Source organism: Petaurus breviceps, unplaced genomic scaffold (genome assembly GCF_028583685.1).
Source record: "Petaurus breviceps papuanus isolate PSGF00001 unplaced genomic scaffold, PetGlider_PUasm1.0 90701, whole genome shotgun sequence".
NCBI lineage: Eukaryota > Metazoa > Chordata > Mammalia > Diprotodontia > Petauridae > Petaurus > Petaurus breviceps.
The window spans coordinates 7,371,530-7,389,594 of NW_027187316.1; the positions used below are offsets into that span (position 1 = coordinate 7,371,530).

At 40.5% G+C, this 18,065-nt stretch overlaps 1 pseudogene; it reads left to right on the plus strand.

The window, feature by feature from the left end:
- Window positions 1-17,411: 17,411 nt before the first annotated feature.
- The window catches only part of LOC138144489 (multifunctional methyltransferase subunit TRM112-like protein pseudogene), an 8,825-nt pseudogene continuing 8,171 nt past the window's right edge, over window positions 17,412-18,065 (plus strand).

Here is an 18,065-nt window from a genome sequence, read left to right on the forward strand (position 1 = left end):
AATACATGAGTATATAAAGGAAGAGTTAGGAATGGGGAGAGTGAGCATTATATGAACTCATTCTTATATGAAACACACAAAAGATTGGACACTCACAAAGCATATGGTATAGAAATACATCAAATAACAAGAAACAAAGCAGAGATAGTGAAGGGGAGGGGTTAAGAAAAAAGTATAATACTGAAGAGGAAATAGCTACAAGCAAAACAAACTTCCTGGTCCAAAAAGGGAATTTAAAGGGAGAAAAAGAAAAGAGCTAGAATCTAAGGGCTCCTTTTGGATTAGATGATCTGGGAGTGACTGAATAAATTGTGTTATTTGGATATAATGGAATATTGCGTCTTAAGAAATGACTAAAGGAAAAAAATTTAGGAAATGTTGGATAGTATGAATTGGTACAGAGTAAATGAGCAAAGTCAGGACTTTCTTTAAGGATAGTAACATTTTAAAGAAAAATGATTTTGAAAGAATTCAGAACTCTGATCAACATACAATGATCAAGGGGCAGCTGGATGGTGCAGTGGATAGAGCCCTGACCCTGGATTCAGGAGGATCTGAGTTCAAATCTAGCCTCAGACACTTGACACTTACTAGCTATATGATCCTGGACAAGTCACTCAAACCCATTTCTTCAGAAAAACAAACAAACAAAAAATATACAAAGACCAATCATTTCTCCTGAGGACCTGAGATGCAGAATATCATCACCTCACAAAGAGAGGATGGACACAAGGTACAAAGATATACATTATTGATTGTGGCTAGTGTGTGTATTCATTTTAGTATAAGGACTTTTTTACTTTCTCTTGATTAATTTGGGGGTGGGGAAGGAAACTCAGCAATAATGATGAAAGAAAAAAAGTTATTGAAATATTTTTTTAAAATGCAAAAAAGAAAACAAAAGGAAATTAAGAAAGAAATACAGACAAGTAGGACAGGTTTGAAAATGATATGTACAATTTATTAAATAATTTTTAAAAAGCAAGTGGTATGAAATGGAGATTCATTGTTTCATAAAGAATCCTCTTTTTGTGCTCTGCTGTGAGTATAAAAATGCTTCCTTTTTTAGTGAGTTTAGGTTCAGAATAAAACATTTTTTCAAAAAGCCTCTTTGTGACTCCATTTGAGATTTTCTTTTTTCTTTTTTTTTTTTTAAAGCAATTGGGGTTAAGTAACTTGCTCAAGGTTACAGAAATAACTGGGTGTGGTACTAAGTATCCAAGCCCGGGATTTGATCCCTGGTCATCCCAACACTGAGGCCAGTGTTCTTACTCAATGAGCTACCTGGCTGCCCCTTATTTGAGATTTTCTTGAGAAAGATACTAGAGTAATTTGCCATGTCCTTCCCCAGCTCATTTTATAGATGAGGAAACTGAGGCAAACAAGGTAAAGTGACTTGCCCAGGGTCACATAGCTAGTAAGTATCTGAGGGCAGATTTTTAACTCAGGAAGATGACTCATCCTGACTCCAGGCCCAGCATTCTATTCACTGTGCTATCTTAAAAAACAAACAAACCCATAGTAAGTGCTTAATAAATGTTTGTTGATTGACTGACCATAGTCCCTAACCTCTACAAAGAAAGGAGGCAGATTCAATTCCTCATTTCTTCTCAAGGACAGATAATTGTCATTGTAGCCACACCTTGTTCAGTTTTGTCTTATTGTTCTTTCTGTTTACATTGTTGTAATCTTTGTATATATCGTTTTCTTGGTTCTGCTCACATCACTATGCATCAGTTCATAAAGTCTTTCTGTGTTTCTGTTTTTGATTGAAACTATTATTTCACTGGCATATAAATTAATCAAGGAGGAAACTCCCTCTACCAATTTAGATCTGAATTTTCTCTACAACTTAAGTTTTAGAGAGGGGGCGAAGAGAAATTAAGTGAATTGTCCAGGGTCACACTGCCTGTGTCAGAGGTGGAAATTTAACCCAGGTTTTCCTAACAGAGTTGGCTCTCCCATTTACTACCACAGATTGCCTCTAATTTCTTTGTTAATTAAAGGGTCTGAAAGTAAAGGTTGCCTTTGTACTATTTAGCCTGAGGCATTCCCTTTCTAACTAAAACTGACCCCATTCATCATATGCATGATCTCCTTGCCCAGATCTGAATTCCAGATGCCATTTGAGGTACAAGTTTAAGAGATGATACATTTAAGATACAGGGAATTGTCAGAACAAAGGCAAGGAATTGGAGAATTCCAAAAGATTATTTTCTATTTGTGAAATGGTAAGTAGTCCTTTTGGGCTAGAGGAGGAGGGTCCCAGATTGAGATATGAAAGGGACTTTACCTTTTAAGGTCTCATTCAATCCCCTCATTTTTCCAGGGACCTGGGGCAAAATCCTACTAGCACACACAAAGAAAAGGCACATTTCATGCACACATTGATTTGGGTAGCACAGCGGATAGAGCTCTCAGTCTGGAGTCCAGAAGAACTGAGTTCAAATCCAGTCTCAGACACGTAGAAGCTGTGTGATCCTGGACAAGTCACATAACCTCTGTCTACCTCAGTTTTCTCAACTGTAAATTGGGGGGTAATAATAAGACCTACCTCTCAGGGTTGTTGTAAGGATCAAATGAGATAATTTTTGTAAAGCATTTTTCAAGCTTTAAAGCACTATACAAATGCCATGTATTATTTATTTATTTATTGCCAATGCATATGCAGAAGTAACACACACTTATACTGAACCTTAGAAATGAGGCAGTACTGAATGAAAAGGCTAGGATAGAAGTAGACAGTGCCTCATCCCCTATCTTCTCTCAGAATTCCTTCCTATTCCAGGAAGCTCTGCCTTCTGCCAAGGCAGGAAAAGCGGAAAGGATGCAGGATAGGAGGGGGCACTTGAAATTCATAGACGGTTAGGTGGGACAATAGCACTGGAATCAGGAAGACTTCAGTTTGAATTCCTCCTCACTTACTAGCAGTGTGACCCTGAGTAAAATACTTAACCTCTCTCAGACTCAGTTTCCTCATCTGTAAAATGTGGATAGTAGTAGCACCCACCTCACATGTTGCGTACAGGAACAAATGAGATAGCTTAAATAAAATGCTCTGCAAACCTTACAATACTATATATGTCAGCTGTTTGGGTCCCCCCCCCACCCCCACCCCCGGATGTCAGCAACAGCTGGGTCTGAGTTCTCAGAATAGGAGCCCAGCTGTAGGGATGAAAGAATATCCCTAGCAGCTGAGACCAGAACTGTGGAGATGGTATGTTCATGAAGCCCTGGGCAGGTGGACCTTTATCCCCACTTATTCCTCAAGGAAGTACCCCAAGCCTCCTAACCTGTTAATTCTTCTGGTATGAGTAGGCATGTTTATCCCTTTCAGGTCCTTAACCTAGATATTGCTGGGTTTTATATTATGCCCTATATGCAAGGAAAGAAGGAAGGAAGGAAAGAAGGAAAGAAAAGAGGGAGAAAGGAAGATAGGAGGAATAAATGAAGAGAGGGAGAAAGGGTGGGGGGAGGGAGGAAGAAAAGGAAGAAGGAAGGACAAAAGAGGGAGAGAAAAGGAATGAAATGAGTGAGGGAGAGAAAGAGGGAAGGAGAAAGGTAAGGAAACAAGAAAAATGGGAGGGAGGAAAAAGGGAGGGAAGGAGGAAGGAAGGAAGGTAACAAGCATCTAGTACCTGTGCTACTTTACAAATATGTCATTTGATTCTCTTAGGTAGGTGCCATTATTATCCTCATTTCAAGAGTGAGGAAACTTAGGCAGAAGTTTAATGATTCATCAAGGGTCACACCTCTATTAAGTATGAGGCCAGATTTTTCATTTTTAAGACCAATGAGGAAACTCCCTCTACCAGTTTAGATCAGAACTTGCTCTACTTAGAGAGTGGCCTGGGGGCACGGAGAAATTAAGTGACTTGTCCAACAGCCAGCCTGTTTCTGAGGAGGAACCTAGCTCTACCTGATATAGAGTTGGCTCTCCTATTTACTCTCACATACAGCTTCTAATTTCCCTATTAAAGGACCTGAAAGTAACACTTTCCTTTCTACTGCTTAGCCTGAAGTATGTGACCCATTCATCGTGGGCATATTTTCTTCCCGTCCCTAATTTAAACTCCAAACACCATTTGCTCTTCTAGACCCCAGGCCCAGTCTTTGAATCCACAACAGGGCCTCCCTCCTTCGAGTGAGGCACTCTGGCATACCGAAAAGCTGAATGTGTGAGACTAGGAATATGGAAGGCTGTGAATTCGGGGACCAGAGTCTGACTCCTCCCTCGGACCTGTATCTAGGTGGGGAGACTCAGTTTTCTTCCCTATAAAATGAGGACCACCGACCTCATGAGCTATTGTGAGGAAAATGTTTACAAGACTTTGAAATACAACAGAAATAGGAACCACTGTGTAAAAGCAAAAAGCTCTATATTGTGGGAGCAGGAAGTTGTGGGGACACGATTGGGGGGGGGGAGAAGGGGATTTCCCCATGACAAAGGCAATAAACACCAAAGGACTTTTGTTACTCCTGGGAAACAGGTTTCACTACCCCATAGGGAAAATAAGAGAGAGGGCCAGAGATGGGGGCTGGGAACAAATGTAGAGTAGGTTGGCTCCAGTCACCCACGAGGGGCTGTAGAGACCTGTGTCCATAGGTCAGGGAGCACAGAATAATAGTAGCTAACATTTATATAGTCTTTATTGTGTACCGGGCACTGTACTCAATGCTTTTTTTATTATTACTACCTCATTTGGGGAGGTAGGGGCTATTATTATCCCCTTTTTACAGATAAAGAAAATGAGACAAACAGAAGTTAAGTAACTAACTCAGGGTCACACAGCTATTAAGTATCAGAGGTGGGATTGGAACTCAAGTCCTCCTGACTCCAAGCCAGGTCCTCTATTCACTAAATCACCTAGTTGCCCCTTTCCTATCTCTTGACTCAATACCACACTCCACACTCCACCAGTCTCAGACCTACCCTTAGATACCTAGGGGACAAAATACCAGTTAGACAAATACTGAGTAAACTCAGTGCCTGGCTCATAATAGGTGTTAGATTCTTGCTCATTCCTTTCCATTCCCCTTACCCTTGAGTTGAGGGATGGGGTAGAGGCAGGGCCAGGGAGAGAAAGGCTGACAGGTGGAGAGAGTTGCTGTGGGGGACAGATGCAGCATCCCCCACCCTCCAGCCCAACATGCACATATTTCAAGATCCCCACCCTCAATGAGAACACTTGTGGCGAGTTGAATGGGCAGTTGGCTTCCGTATAGAATTCTTGCCTTTGTCTTTTCTGGGCAGCTGTCCCTTGGAGGAGGGAAAGACATATGAGAGCAAACTCTCAGCCCACCCAGCCTGCTTTTCCATTTCAGCTAACTAAATGACAGTCTCTAGGACAGACAAAAGGTGATAAGTGGGGGGTTGTGAAGGGTAAGGCCTTCAGGGTGGAGATGGGTAACTAAGGCTAGGTCTGGCCTGTGGGTCTGAGGCACTAGGCCAAGTTGATCTGGGTTGCAAATAGACTTTCTGGCGGCCTGTAGCAACTCTTTGGGGAAGGCACCTTGGTGAGAGCTGAACTACCAGGCCCTTGAAGCTAGAAAGGCTAGAGACAGGCTGACAATGTGAGAGACTTATAAAAAAAATAAAAGCGATGGAGTTTAATATCAATATACATGTAATTTATTTCAAAATACTATATTGATTTTTTTACATTAGGACTCCCTCTAGATTGAACCCTCCCTTATTACAAAGAAAAACAAATAAAAATCTACAATACAGCACTCTCCCTACCAGTGTATACAATAATCTTTCCCCTTAGTCTCCAACCTCTCTGCTATAAGAAGGAATGGGCCCTATTTTCTATTCTTTGGGACAGTAATTATTTTTTTTCCTCCAGTTACTAAAAAAGCAACAACAAAACAGACTGTGTTTTAGTGCTCTTTTCATTTACGTTGTCATCTCAATAGTTTATAGCATCATGGCATTTTAGATCTAAAGCTGGAAGGTGACCAAGAGGCCAATTTCCTCATTTTACAAATGAGGAAACTGAAGCCCATGGAGGTTAAGTGATTTTTCCCAATATCATACAATTAGTAAACATCAGAGGTTGAATTTGAACCTAGGTCCACTTGACTCTAGAATCAATGTTCTTCCTATCAGAATACACAAAACTCTTGCCCCTCTCTCTCTTCTTAGCTCCTCTTTCCACTCTCTCAAGTATGCCGTAATTAAAGTGGGAAATACTAGAGCCCAGAACATGTGGTGCTGAGCTGCAGGGCTTCTGGGTTCTGGTCTCTCTGGGTAGCAGCCTTCTTCATGCCCATTTCTGTTTTCTCTGTGGAGGCTGCCGGAGTTGTCCCAAGTGCCCCCTCTCCTCTCTACCCATCCTTTCTCTGGGGTTAGGAGGGGGGCAGGTTTTGAAATCAGGAAGGTTTAGAATTAGGAAACTAATTGAGATAATGAAGGCGTCAGGGTGGTGTTGGTGAGAGAACCAGATAGGAGAGCTGGGGGTTCCTGTTTATTCAGGGTGTGGCTTAATGATCTCTCCACCATCAGTCCCACACAATGTCTCCTTCAGTTGGAGCCAAGAAGAACCAGGCAGTGCTCCCTAAGGCCACTCAGTCTTTAGCTACCCTCTCAGCAGGGCCTCCTCTGCTCTGCTCATGCTGGTCCCTTCAACCTCCTTTGTTTTTGTGGAAAATTCTAGGGCTGGTCATGGTGAAGATTCTAGAAACTATGTCCCATAAGGAATGGGAGTGTCTCTTGACACATACAGGCTCTGACTCACACTGACTATGGGTCCCCAGGCAAGGCAACCACCCTAATATGAAAAGTTTCAGGAAATGTGTGGACCAAGTTTTGGTATATAGGAAGTGCAGCAGAGAGTCAGGAACACCTGAGTTCAAATTTGGCCTCAGAAACTAGCTGGGTGGCCCTGGGCAAGTCACTTAATCCTGTTTCCCTTAGTTTCCTCATCTGTAAAATGAGCTGAAGAAGGAAATGGCAAAACACTCCCATATCTTTGCCAAGAAAACTCCAAATGGGGTTATGAAGAATCAGACACAACTGAAATGACTGAACAAGAACACCAATGAAAACACTGGTCTTGTAAAAAAAAAAAAACAAACCTGTATAAAAAAAGGGTCCAAACAATAATAGTTAACAATTATATAGGCATTGTGCTAAGTACTTTACAATTATTAGTTAGCTAGATGATATTGTTATCCCCATTTTATAGATGGGAAATTATCATCCCCAATTTCACAGATGGGAAAACTGAGACAAATAGAAGTTAAGTGACTTGCCCAGGGTCATACAGCTACCCGTGTTTCCCCGATAATAAGACACTGTCTTATTACTTTTTTGGACAGAAAAACATCAGAGGGCTTATTTTCAGGGGAGGGCTTATTTTAATGAACATTGACAGCAATTTTAATAAACAGGTAAATGTGAACAAAAAAATGTACCTTTATTCAATAAGCAAATCACTGGGGAAGAACAGGATGACACGCTCACTGCTGCAGCTCTGATTGGATGCAGCTCGGAGCGCGGTGTGTGTTTCACCTGGGGGGGGGGACGGTGCATACAGAGGGTACTGTAATGTAGCCTGTAGCGCAGGGGATCACCTTCACTACAGTAGCAATCTCAATAGGGCTTATTTTCGGGGGAGGGCTTATTTTAGAGGAATCTTACACAGTAAGGGGAGGGCTTATTTTCGGGATAGGTCTTATTATCGGGGAAACATGGTAGTAAGTATCTGAGGCCAGATTTGAACTCAACTCTTCTTGAGCCCAGAACTCTATCCACTGGGCCATCTAACTGTCCCATGTCATTAATATGTATGTATGTATGTATGTATGTATGTAACTATCTATCTTTCTATATGGATCTATTCATTCATTCATTTGATTGAAATCTTTTATTATAGCATCACATTCATTTCCACATATAGCTGCACTATCCATTGAGACTTTTCTTGTAATGAAGACTTTAAAAAGAAAAAAAGCAAACCCAAAAGGAAACAAAACCATTCCACAAAAATCAACCAGATGTATCAGCAGTACCTGATAGGACAGAGTATCCCCAAAATTGTATTGCCACTTTAATCTTATTGCATTTTAAAGCTTAAAATGGCAGTAAGACTTTTGGGGACACTGTATTTTAAATATTCTACACTTCCAACCTTTCTCACTGTTGTCATAATCAGTGCAGACTTCCTGGAGGAGGTCAACAGAATGTAAAGTACTTGGAGGGTTAAGACAGTTTTATTTTTGTCTTTATACACCCCTCTCTCCCATCATTGCTTAGCACAGTGCCTGACACATGGTAAGAACTTTTAAAAAATGTCTTTTTGATTGAGGTGGTATCATAGAGATTGTAGGATTTATTTTTCATTTATTTATTCATTCATTTATTTATTCATTCAGTCATTTATTTATTTATGTTTTCCTTTTGGAGAGCAATTGGGATTAAGTAACTTGCCCAGGGTTACTCGGCTAGTTTTTTTTGTGGGGGTGTTAAGTGTCTGAGGCCAGAACCAAACTCGGGTCCTCCTGACTCCTAGGCTGGCACTTTACTCACTGTGCCACCTAGCCACCCAGGGATTTATTTTTTTAATCATTTAAAAAAATTATTCTGTACTTGATTCTCTGCCTCTCCCCTTTATTAAAAATGAAAGCAAATCCTCTCCTGTGTCCAATAAGCACACATTACCTATATCTGAAAATGTATATCTCATTCTGTATATATGTTATAGCCAATTCCTTTCTGTCAGGAGATGAGTGAGCAGCTAGTTGTTTCAGTGGATAGACTACTGGATCTGGAGGTAGGAATACCTGTGTTCAAGTCTGGCCTCTGACACTTACTATTCGTGTGATCCTGGGCAAGGCACTTAACCTCTGTTTGCCTCAGTTTCCTCATCTGTAACATGAAGATAATAATAACACCTACCTCGCAGGGTTGATGTGAGGATCAACTGAGATTTATAAGTGCTTAGCACATAGTAGGTACTATAGAAATACTATTTATTATTATCACCAGTAGCTTGCTCCATCACTGGTTTTCTGTTAGGTGGCCCAGTGGATAGAGCTCTTGGCTCAGAGTCAAGAAGTGTTGAGTTCAAATCTTGCCTCAGAAACTTACTAGCTGTGTGACCCTGGGCAAGTCACTTAACTTCTATTTGTCTCAATTTTCTCATCTGTGAAATTGGGGATGATAATTCCCCATCTGTAAAATGGGGATAATAATATCATCTAGCTAACTAATAATTGTAAAGCACTTAGGACAGTGCCTATATAATTGTTAGCTATTATTGTATGGACCATTTTTATACAGGTTTGTTGTTTTTATTTTTTACAAGACCAATGTTTTCATTGGTATTCTTGTTGTTGTTCAGTCAGGGTCCTTAAGTATCTCAGATTTCTTTATATTTGCAGTGTTGTGTCTTTCTCAACAATAACCATAAGCCTTTATTAAGCACTTACTATATGCCAGGTGCTGTACTAAGGACTGGGATACAAACATTTTCAAAGTTGCCCTGCTTTTCTGTGCTTCCTTCTAAGCTGTTTTTATTTTCATGCTCTGCTCTTTTATTTTTTTCTCCCTCCCACTCCATCCTAAAGAAGGCTACTATTAGACACAAGTATATATATGCATATGTGCATGTATACAAATACACACACATTATACATGTACACTTTATATATATAAATATACATATGTATGTATAATATATACTTCTCTTTAGCAGTTTTTTCTCTGGATATCCACATAACAAAGATAGCATCTTCGGGTCCTTTGTGGTTGAATTGAGAATTTATAATAATGAAAATTACTTAGTCATTCAAAGCTGTTCTTAGAACAGTCTTGTTGTTATTGTGTACAACATTCTCTTGGTTCTTTTCATTTCACTCTTCATTATTTCATGCAAGTCTTTCCATGTTTTTCTAAAATCAACCAGCTCATCATTTCTTACAGCACATTAGTATTCCATCATAGTCACAGACCACAACTTGCTCAGCCATTCCCTAATTGATGGGCATCCCCGCAATTTCCAGTTCTTTGCCACCACAAAGAAAGCTGCTCTAAACACTTTAGGACATATAAGTTCTTTTCTTTTTTCCCTAATCCCCTTGGGAAACAGACCTAATAGTGGTATTGCTGTGTCAAAGGGCATAGACAGTTTTATAACACTTTGGGCATAATTCCAGATTGCTCTCAAATTAAACTTATTCTGAAACTGGGTCTTGGTGTCCTCATTTGTAAAATGACACATTTGCACTAAGGGATCTTTAATGTCCCTTCCAGCTCTGACATTCTAAACTCCTGACAAAGGGGTGATAATTCCCTTTTTACAGATGAGGAAACTGAAGCTGGGAGAGCTAGGGACTTCTCTATGTTCACACAGCTAGGGATCAGAAGTGGGGTTCTCACTCATGTCTTCTTGACTCCAGTTCCAGATCCCTTCTTGACTAAATGATGATCTTAAAATCTGAATTGTTATAGATTTCCCTCCATTTTGCAATGGGAAGAGGCAAGGTAGGCAGGACTGTTTAGAGAAATGGCATTTGGAGTTCAAATTGGGGAATGAGAAAATGCCCTTGCGCTGAATGGGCCAGTGTTGTTCAGAGACAGCAAACCTGAGACAAGACAGTATAAAGGAGACCTTTCATTTCTGGCTATTTAACAGAAAAACAAAAGGCAACCTATGGTAGTAAATAGGAGAGCCAACAGGAAGACCTGAGATATACTGGCTTTGTGACCCTGGACAAGTCACTGAAGTTACCCCAGGTCACCCTCTTAAAAACAAGTTCTAGAGAAGGTATATTAGTAGACGGAGTTTCACCACTGGGAATTTCTTCTATCAAGGTAATCCCAGGTCCACTCAAAAACAAACAAATGGAAAAATATGTTAAGAGTCAGATGAACTGATAACAGACTGAAATAAGCAGAACCAGCCATATAACAGGCACAATGATGACAAGAATGTAAATGAAAGGAATGTAGAAGATAAGCAGCAGGTCCCTATGTTCATCCTATCCATCAATAAATATTGATAGGGTAGGAAGGAGAAAATGTATTTGCCTCCCTTTTGGGGGGTAAAGGTGCTGTTTATATCCCTAGTAGGTTTAGCGCAGATGGAGCTGGCACATATTAAGTGACCAGTAAATAAATGCCTCTTGATTGAACAACTGACTGACTCTTCTTGGAATGGCATGGGAGGATAGCTATGTGATGCTGCTGACAAATGCAGCTGATGTCTGTTTTCACACAAGATCATAGAACATTAGGTTTAGGGTTGAAAGGGACTTTAGAGATCTTTTAATCCAATCCCCTTATTTTGTAGATGGGGAAATGGAAGCCAAGATTAAGTGACTTTCATAAGGTCACACAGGTAGTAAGGAGTCAATCCCAGGTGGGAATCAACCCCAGGTCCTCTAACCCTAAACAGAATATTCTATCTGCTGTCCTTAACTGTGTTCTCTTTCTACTTTTTATGTAAGAAAGTTCACCGACAGGGGTTGAGTTGGATATTGAATAATGATTATCATGTGAAAACAAAAGGCATGAATAACATTCTTAAAAACAATAATCATTTCAGAAAGGAATTGGGCAACTGTGCACATCTAACCAAAAACCTAACGGGCAGTGTACAACTTGGCACAGAAGTCAATCTTAAACGACCAAGAATCTAGTCTTGGCTCTTTCTCTGACCACTGTGAGACATTTTATGAGTCATTTCCTTTCTCTGGGCCTCTGTCTCTCCATCCATATAATGAAGGGGTTTGGACCTGATGACTTCCAACGCTCTTCCCATGGCTATGTATGGCAGATTAAATCCCAACAGAAATTTATACTAGATTAGATTTTTAAAAAATTGATAGATTTAAATAAAAAAATATTTCATTTCTATCTTTTATAGATACATAGATAAAAGTTATCTTTTATAACAAGAAGAGAAGTTCAGTAAACCTAACCAACCTATCCACTGAATCTAAGAACAGATGCAATGTTGCGTACCCATAGATGCAGCTCATACAGTGGACAGAGTGCTGGGCCTAGAGGCAAGAAGACCTGAGTTCAACTGTGAACTCAGGTACTTATTTGCTGTGGGATCCTGGGGAAATTACTTAACTTCTGTTGGCCTCAGTTTCCTCAACTGTAAAATGGGTATTATAACAATAGCACCTACTTCCCAGGGTTGTTGTGAGGATCAACTAAGGCAACATTCATAAAAAGTGATTAGCCTGGCACATTTGTTGTTTTTGTGAACATAGTCATGTTCACTTTTCATGACCTCATTTGGGGTTTTCTTGGCAGAGATGTTGGAGTGATTTACCATTTCCTTCTCCAGCTCATTTTACAGATGAGGAAACTGAGGTAAGGAGGTTGAAGTGACTTGGTCAGGGTCACAAAGGGTCTTGATGAGTCTTCCTGATTCCAAGCCCAACACTCTATCCATTGTACCATCTAGCTACCCAGCCTGGCACATAGTAAGTGTTACATAAATGCAAAAACCTTCCCTCCCTCCTTCCCCACAGTCTCCCACCTCTATAAAGGAGGGAGGAAAGGAGGTACATTTTCTCTTTTCTTCCTAATGGACAATATTAGTCATAAATACATAGTGCCCAGTGTCATTTTTTATTTGTTTTTCTATTTACATTGTTGGAGTTATTGTGTATTTTGTTTTCCTCATTCTACTGACTTCACTTTGCATTGATTAATGATGTTTCTAGGTATTAGTCATATCAGCATTTCTTATGGCACAGTAATATTCCATTATATTCATGTAACATGATTTGTTTAGCCATTTCCAATCAATGTGTATCTACTTTGTTCCCTGCTCTATGTTACCGCAGAAAGTCCTACTTGCTAGGCTGGGGCTATTGGATTATTTGAAGTTGGGAGTTCTGAACTTCAGTGGGTTAATCAATGGGGCCTGCATGAAGTTTGTCTCCAATATGGTGTGGTGAGCTCCATGTGTTTTGAGGGTTGTCCATATGTAGCATGGGCAATGTCATTGTGCAGCTCAAAGAGAAGCCAAATAGATATATCTAACCTCTCCTCTCCCCTACCCCTTCTCCAAAGGGACACTTTGATTCCTACCAGGGGGAAAAGTAGGTAGTTAGGGCCAGCGGCTGTCATTTTGCTCTTCTCAGAAAGAAGAGGTACCAGGCTAGAGTTATATTTATCTCCTCCCTTAAATCTTGTTGGTTTGGGGGATGTGATTTTGAGGCTCAGGATAACTGCTGATTGCAGTTAATTATTGGGGAATAGGAGGACCCCACGCTTTACCTCCTAGGCTTGTCTCCCTCACCACCAAACACAGGTTTCACAATGAACACACATAGCATTTAAACCAAGAAACTCGTTTATCCAAATTAGTAGCAAAATAGAAGTCAGAGGAAGTATACGTAGGATAATATCTAACAGACCATACGACATAAGGATGTCTTCTATTGGGAGAATCCTAGATCTCATCCAAGGCAAGTTCTCCCAAGTCTCTAGGGTAGTAAGCTGGGGATAGATAGAGAGGGGCTAACAGGAACAGGGTGGAAATAGAGTAGGTCAGTGGGGCCCATGAGTGGCCAGATTGGTTAAGATGGGTAGATCTAGTCTCGGAAAAGGGGAGGGAATAGTATAGCTATAAGACTTCTGGGTGGGGTTGGCTAGGTGGTGCAGTGAATACAACACCAGCCCTGGAGTCAGAAGGACCTTGAGTTCAAATAGGCCTCATACACACACATGCACACACACACATACACACACACACACACACACAAACTAGCCGTGTGACCTTAGGCAAGTCACTTAACCCCAATTGCCTTAAAAAAGCAAAAAAAAAAAGACTTCCGGGTATCTTTGGGACTTTCATTTCTGTGGGTTTTTTTTCTTTGCATCCAGATTCATCATACCTGACAGTGATACCTCTGGCCTTCAAGGATACGGATTTTTTTTTTTTTAATGAGCAATTGGGGTTAAGTAACTTGCTCAAGGTTACACGGCCAGGTGTTTCTGGGTGGGTGCTAAGTGTCGGAGCCCGGATTCGATCCCCAGGTCATCCTGACACTGGAGCCAGTGCTCTTACTGTGCTAGCTGGCCACTCCCGATATGGATGTTTTGGTTCTTTTCTAGCCTAATTACAAATTATTTTCCAAAATGGTTGAGGAAGTTCAAACATAATAACTTTCTTATTTTATTTTATAGTATTTTATTTTTTTCCAATTACATAAAAAGATCATTTTCAACATTAAAATCTTGAAAGATTTTGATTTCCAAATTTTTCTCCCTCTTTCCCCCCTCCCCAAGATAGCAAGCAATCTGATATAGGTTATGCATATACAATCGTGTAAAACATTTCCACATTAGTCTTCTCATGAAAGAAGAAACAGAACCAAAGGGAAAAAAACTCCAAAAAAAAAGGAAAGTGAAAATAGAATGTGTTGATCTGCATGCATTCTCCATTAATTCTTTCTTTGGACATGAATAGCATTTTCCATCATGAGGCTTTAAACATAGCAACTTTCAAGGACCATCCACTAAAGTGGAGAGGGGCGGCAATCTGGGTTCAAGGGAGAGGGTGCTCACACAAAAGGTAAGATTTCAGAGCCTTTTTAGTACTGAAAGAACTTACAAATCATGATCATAGCAAACATTTGTATAGTGCTAAGCACTTTATAATGGTCATTTCATTTGATCCTCACAATAACCCAGGAGGTAGATGCTATTTTTATTCCCATTTTTATAGATGAGAAAATTAAGGCAAACAGAGATTAAGTGACTTGCCCAGGGTCACACAGCTAGTAAATGTCTGAGGTTGGAAGAATATGAGCTCAGCTCTTCCTGACCTCAAGCCCAGTGCTCTATTCAATGCACCACCATACCATTATTTGAGAAAAAACACAAACCAAGCTTGGTAAGTTCTCTGCCACCAGTTTAGACACATCTGAGGTAGCCCATGTTACCAGATGACAGGCCCCACCTCACATCTGTTGGTAGGAATTTGAGGGGGGGAAGGATTTACAAAGCCTTCCCTAGCAATTTCCTTTAACTCTCTGCAAATGAATACAACTACTAGGTCTACATCCCAAAGAGATCATAAAAAAGGGGAAAGAACCAACATGTACAAAAATATTTATAGCAGCTCTTTCTGTGGTGGCAGAATTGTAAATTGAGAGAATGGCTGAACAAGTTTGTGGTATATGAATGTAATGGAATACTATTGTGCTATAAGAAATGATGAGCAGGCAGATTTCAGAAAAACCTGGAAACACCTACACAAATTGATAGTTAAGTGAGCAGAACCAGGAGAACATTGTATATACTAACAGCAACATTGTGCAATGATCAGCTATGATTGACTTAGCTCTTTTCAACAATACAATGATCCAAGACAATCCCAAAAGACTCATGATGGAAAATGTTAACCACAGTCAGAGAAAGAACTATGGAGTCTGAATGCAGATTGAAACATACTATTTTCACTTTCTTTTTTTTGTGCATGTGTGCATGGGTGCATGTATGTGGTTTTTACCTTTTGTTCTGTTTCTTCTTTCACAACATGACTAATGTGGAAATATGTTAAACGTGATTGAACATGTATAACATATCAGATTGCTTGCCATCTTGAGAAGGGGGAGAGGAAAAGGGGAGGAAAGGAGGGAGGGAGAAAAATTTGGAACTCAAAATCTTATAAAAATGAATGTTGAAAACTATCTTTATATGTAATTGGACAAAAATATAATACTATTTTTAAAAAAAATAACTCTGCAAAGGCCCAAAGGAAGCTTTTGAGGGAAGCACAATTTATAGGGGATTCTACGGATTGTACTTTTTAAACTCTGATCTTCAGTAGAATTTGTTTCCTAGTGACCTGCAGGGATGAGAGTGGAGAAAGGGAAAAAAGAATTGTACCAGCTTCAGGAGGAGGGGGGAGGGGCACTCAGCCAGCGCCAAGAAAAGGCATAAGAGACAGGATAAGGAAGGGGGTGGGATCCATGTCCGTTTGTCTGTTTTCCTCTTCTAGAGGGAACATGACCTTGACCAAAGATAACAGCACTTGGCTAAGACTAAGTATCTCATTCAATCATTCAACAAATATTTATCGAATGACTGCCCTGTGTTTATTGGCTTCTGTGGTGGCAGGGAAGTAAACTGCAGGGAGGAAGGAAATTATTATTGGGCTGAGGGGGGCGGGGGGAGGAGGGACTGTTTTCATAGCCAAGGCTGACTTAGGCTATGATCGAAATCTATAAGGCATAAAGTGAATAGAACCCCTGTCACTAATCCCTAGATCCCTGAATTAGGAAAATTTAGAATCATGGGATTAGAGGATTTAGGGCTGGAACTGACAGCAGAAATCTATTTTCACCCCCTCATTTTACAGGTGAGAAAACTGAGGAAAAAAAAACAAAAAGAAAACTTACTTCTCCTACTCCACCCCCAAGTTTAAGGTAGGGGTGGTATTGGGTGGGAACTGCAACCTTAAATAGCACAAAATAAATCCTGCAATTAGATTTAATCCACCCCTGGAAGCTGAAGACACAAATAGAAAAAGGAAAGATATCAATACATTCACAGACTGATGGGTTACAGTGGGAAGCAAGGGGTGAGCTGGTTACACATCAGGTTAATGTCAGAGAGGAATGCCTAGGAATGGGGTTTGGGTAGAAGTGAGGGTGATCTACATTCCTTTGGGTGATACTTCAAGTCATGAATCATATATGCAGCTGCTCCTATCTCTGGTCCCCTCCTCCAGTACTAAGAGGAGACAGGACTAGAATACTTAGGAAGAATGTCTTGGCCACCACTGTTCCATTTCCCTCTCCCCTCGCCCCCTAACAAAAGGAAGGTAGGTTAGGCTTGCCCTCGGTTACCTTAGGGCAACATGAGATCTTAGATCAGAGGTCATCTAGTCCTACCTCCCTTATTTTACAGATGAGTAAACCCAAGCCCCAGGGCAGCAAAGTGGACAGAGCAGGGCTTGCAATCTGGAAGGTTTATCTTCCTGAGTTCATATCTGGCCTCTGACTAGTCACGTAACCTGGGAAAGTCACATAACCCTGCTTGCCTCAGTTTTCTCATCTGTAAAATGAGCTGGAGAAGGAAATGGCAAACCACTCCAGGATCTTTGCCAAGAAATCCCCAAATGGGGTCAGGAAGAGACAGACATGATTGGAAAAGCTACCGAGCAAACTGAATCCCAGGGACAGTAAACATCAGAGGTGAGATGTGAACCCATAGTCAGTATTTAAAAGCAACCAAAAACTATACTAGAAGGCACTGGCAAGGAGCACCCCTAATTCAGTGGGAGAAGACCCCACAGAATAAGTAGACAATAGAACCCAGCGCCCTTGAGGGAAAAGAGGCAGCATTCTGCCTCCAGGTCAGGCGTCTTATCCACGTGGATACTGATATAACCAGGAAGGCTTCATTAATCAAGTCCTGTTCCTCCTGTGCCCAGTTATGGCTTTGGGAGGACCTACGAAGCCCAGAAGGTTTCAAGTGCAGGCCTGCCTGTTGAGGCTGTATATCTGATAACCAAGGAAGGACCAACCTAATTAAATTGGGGAAAAAACTCATTCTCAGATGGGCCACAAAGATGGTGGATTTTTTGAGCTAACAACTTTTAGAAATCATCTGTGTTGTGGAAAGGTTGTGATGATTGGAAGGAGTGCCCACCCACACTATCCCTTCATGAGTTTCTTTCTTCAAAGAGGAACAGGGTGGGGCACTATGAATGCAGAACATTACATATTCAGTTATATACTAATGGGTAAGAGCTGAACTATTCTTTCTTTTTGTCACAGTTGAATGGCTCTTTGGGAGAAGGAAGATGGAAGAATAATGATGATGATGATAATAGCTGGCATTTACTTTTTAAGATTTGCAAAATGGCTTATAAATATAGTCTCACTGAAAAATGCTGTCTCCAGAAAAAGAACTGATGGTGTTTCAGTGCAGACTGAAGCATATTATCTTCCTTCATTCCTTTCTCTCTCCTTCCTTCCTTTTTTCTTCCTTCCTTCCTTTCCTTCTTTCTTTCTTCCTTCCTTTCTTTGTTTCTTTTTCTTTCTTTCTTTCTTTCTTTCTTTCTTTCTTTCTTTCTTTCTTT